A 4,215-nucleotide genomic window follows, 5' to 3' on the forward strand; every position below is an offset into this window, starting at 1 on the left:
GCTTCCGGAGTTCAGAGCTGGGCTGCGGCAGGCGGGGAACCTTGGCTTCCTCCATCACTGGAGCAAGCAAGCCTCCTGCTCGCTTCAGCTGCGTGGCTGCCAGCCGCCATCTTTGTTGGCAGTTAATTTGTGTATTAATTTGTGTATCACTGATTAGCCAATGGGAAGCATAGCAGAGATACAGTTAATTACTCTTTTTGTCGTTTATTAGATAGGATAGGATTTGCTCTGGGGAATGCTTGGCCTTTATAGGCCCATCTCTTCATCAGTGTTCCTCTCACCTTCTGCTATGTCATATGCAAAATTACAATCACTCCTTTTTTCTTTTTTTTGGCTAATCCTCCTGGGAGGATATTGTTTTCCATTGATTTTTAGAGAGGAAGGAGGGAGGGAGGGGAGAGAGAGAGATGTGAGAGAAACATATTGATTGGTTGCCTTCCACATGCACCCCGACCTGGGTGGGGGGTCGAACCTGCAACCCAAGTACATGCCCTTGACTGGGAATTGACCCCTCAACCCTCTGGTGTGCAGGCAGGTGCTCTAACCACTGAGAGCAATGCTGGCCAGGGGCAATCACCTGATTCTTAAATGTTCTTTAATGATAAAGCCAAGAACATGCTCAAGTATTCCTGAGCTAGACTCTGGTGGGGGGTGGGGGTGTAGGAAGATAAATTAGGTATAACAGCTGCCCACAGTCTAGCTCTATCTTCTTGAAACTATTCATGTGTATGTTTTTAACTTGAAAATGTAAATGGGAATCTGAGAAAAAGTCTACTTAACCTTTCAGACTTGGACATTCCTTTGCTGCATTGTTTAGAATTACAGAGAAGAATGGAGACTTGCTGTGACATTGCAGGGACTCTGTGTCCCACATTCTGGCCAAGAAACAAAATTGTGCTCCAAAGATAATGATTTCAGGTGAGTATTTAGTATTTGATAAGTATTCTACTTATCAAACTAATGGAAACTTTTAAGTAGAATATGTTTCACACTGAAAATGTGGGCTTAAATAACCAGTTTCAAAGGTAGAATGACGTTAAAATGGCCATTGGACTATGGAGCCACACTTAAAAATAATGCCATACCACTTTGAAACTATCTGAAGACAAGTAGCAGGAATATATTATGGTATTTTGGACCCAGAAACTAGTTTCAGGAATTAAAAATTTTACAGGCAGTCAAGAGATTTTAGAATTATTTTCAATGATGTTCACTAGAAAATGAAGGTATTCAGAGCCACAACTATTGATGATTAAGCTGGAAAATTTCATGCCCATTGTAAGTACATGATTTAAGGAGAAAACAAGTGGGTAAGAAATATGTAATCAACCTATGACATCAAATGAAAATTTTAGAACAAACGTTCATAATGTGCTATTTTTGCAATTGCCTAACCCTTCTAAGGGATTTCAAACCCAGCCCCTTGTGGCTTCAAGGGTTGCCTGTCTTGTTCATGGAAACTTGTTGTACAATCGGGAATAAGCCTGATTTTACTTTAAAAAATTATTGTGAACTAGAATATAAACAAGGCTTAATGGGGAATTTTAGATCTCAAAGAAAAAGCTGAGAAATTTGGCTCCAAAAAATGGAACAGATTGAAACAATTTTTCCAAAGGAATATGAGACAGTAAAGGAAATTGATTCAGAAGAAGACAACTAGTATCATTTTGAAAAGCTAGCTATGAAGCACAAGGTGTGCGGTTTCTTTTTTAAAAATATATATTTCTTTATTGATTTCAGACAGGAAGGAAGAGGGAGAGAGAGATAGAAACATCAATGATGAGAATCATTGATCGGCTGCCTTCTGTACACCCCCCACTGGGGATCGAGCCCGCAACCCAGGTATGTGCCCTTGGCTGGAATCGAACCTGGGACTCTTCAGTCCGAAGGCCGACACTCTATCCACTGAGCCAAACCGGCTAGGGCAGCGGTTCTCAAACTGTGGGTCGCAACCCCTTTGACGGTCAAACGACCCTTTCACAGGGGTCACCTAAGACCATCCTGCATATCAGATATTTACATTACGATTCATAACAGTAGCAACATTACAGTTATGAAGTAGCAACAAAAATAATTACATGGTTGGGTCACAACATGAGGAGCTGTATTTAAAGGGCCAGAAGGTTGAGAACCACTGGGCTAGAGCAAGGTATGCAGTTTCTGTTATAATGACTGAGTGTGCTGCTGTCATGCTAAAACATGTACCAGGCTGATAAAAGTATTTCCCTGGCTTTTAAACTGTTGGTGACACTGACTTATACTGAGTTACAGGTGAAAGAGATTTTCTCCTGTAAAAAGTGTATCAGAACCAGTGAGAGAAACAGACCAACCAAAGGGCATCTGGAGTTTTATGCTTGGGAAAAACATATATTGTAAAATTTGAAACCCCTCCTATGATTAAGGTGCTAGGATAAAAAAGCAAAACCTTAAAGAAGTTAGCAATTTAGTATACTTCCTAGATTCCATTTACCAAAGAGAAATTTTGCTAAACTAACTTACAGTAGGCAACCATGGTAGCTAAGTAGATGAAGTATTAAATCTGTGTTTCCCATGACTGGATTGCCTTATTTAAAAAAAAAACAACCCACACAAGAAAACAAAAAACAACAACCACACACACCCAGCCCAGCTGGCAAGGTTCAGTGATTGAGTGTCGACCCATAAACCAGGAGGTCTTGGTTTGATTCTTGGTCAGGGCATATGCCTGGGTTTGGGCTCAATCCCCACTAGGGGGCATGCAGGAGGCTTTCTCTCTTATCGATGTTTCTGTCTCCCTCTTCTCCCTCTCCCTACCTCTCTCTCTAAAAATTAATAAACACATATTTTCAAAACACACACAGGCACAGGTAATTCTGAAATGGATGCTTTTCTCGGTCAGTTAATTTATTGGTACCTTCAAATGATTAATAATGAGAGGCTCTATGGATGGGGAGGCCATTGAGTTTATCCAAATCAAGGGTTACTATCTCAGATGTCTGCGGGAATAAGGCAGGTAAGCAATTTGTGAAGCATACAGAAGAAGGAATGGTAGGGAGCGTGACAAACTAGGAGAGAAAAAAGGAGCAGCCATCACCTGGTTCCAACCGATTGTTGCCGTGTGGGAATGGAAGTCCAGGGGTGACATATTTGATTATTGGAAAAAACACACTTAGAAATCCAGCTCTTCATATACAATATCCAGATTTTTATGTGAAATTTCCTGAAGGATCAATGCTGGCAACCAGTTATTTTATTTGTAATAATTATTACAGATGCAATACACATGTATTGTATAAAAATAGAAAATGTAGACTAACAGCAATAAAACATTTTCACCAGAGATCACCTTAGGGCATATCCTTTCAGATCTTTTTTAAAATAAATATATAGACATATTATAAACAAAATATGATTATTCTGTATATATGGTTTTGGAACTGGCATTTTGTTAATGATTTTGAACTTTTCATTTTTGTAAATTTGCACCTTATCTAATCCCATCCATACTAAAAATTTCCCAATTGACCCCAGTTATCTTTTTTTTCTATATACTTTTATTGGTTTGAGGGAGAGAGATAGATAGAAACATCAATGATGAGAATCATTGATAGGCTGCCTCCTGCATGTCCCCTGCTGGGGATCAAGCCCGCAACCCAGGCATATGCCCTTGGCCAGAATCTAACCTGGGACCCTTCAGTCCGCAGGCCAACGCTCTATCTACTGAGCCAAACCGGCTAGGGCGACCCTACTTACCTTTTATAGCAACTTGTTTAAACCAATAGGGAATCCAGGACCATGCATTATGTTGTTATCATAAACCTTAAGTATCTTTAAGGTACTTACCTAGTAGTTTTTTAAAAAATATATTTTATTGATTCTTTTTACAGAGAGGAAGGGAGATAGTTAGAAACATCAATGAGAGAGAAACATCGATCAGCTGCTTCCTGCACATCTCCCACAGGGGATGTGCCCGCACCCAAGGCACATGCCCCTGACCGGAATCAAACGTGGGATCTTTCAGTCCGCAGGCCAACACTCTATCCATTGAGCCAAACTGGTTTCGGCTTACCTAGTAGTTTTGACTCTCATACAGCCCGGCCAGAGTGGCTCAGTGTTTGAGCATCAACACATGAACCAGGAGGTTGCAGTTCGATTCCTAGTCAGGGCATATGGATGGACTGCGGGCTTGTTCCCCTGTGTGGGGCATGCAGGAGGGAGCCAATCGGTGATTCTCTC

The 4,215-nt window shown here is 40.8% G+C and overlaps 1 long non-coding RNA gene across 1 annotated transcript; it reads right to left on the bottom strand.

Moving 5' to 3' along the window:
• Positions 1–2,850: 2,850 nt before the first annotated feature.
• LOC107185144 lies at positions 2,851–4,142 on the bottom strand. The gene is made up of 3 exons (XR_001516063.1): positions 4,049–4,142; positions 3,733–3,822; positions 2,851–3,514 (listed from the first exon to the last, which is right to left on the bottom strand). It is a non-coding gene; the product is annotated as an uncharacterized LOC107185144 (long non-coding RNA).
• Positions 4,143–4,215: the final 73 nt, after the last annotated feature.

The sequence above is a fragment of the Myotis davidii genome, unplaced genomic scaffold (assembly GCF_000327345.1).
Source record: "Myotis davidii unplaced genomic scaffold, ASM32734v1 scaffold1949, whole genome shotgun sequence".
NCBI lineage: Eukaryota > Metazoa > Chordata > Mammalia > Chiroptera > Vespertilionidae > Myotis > Myotis davidii.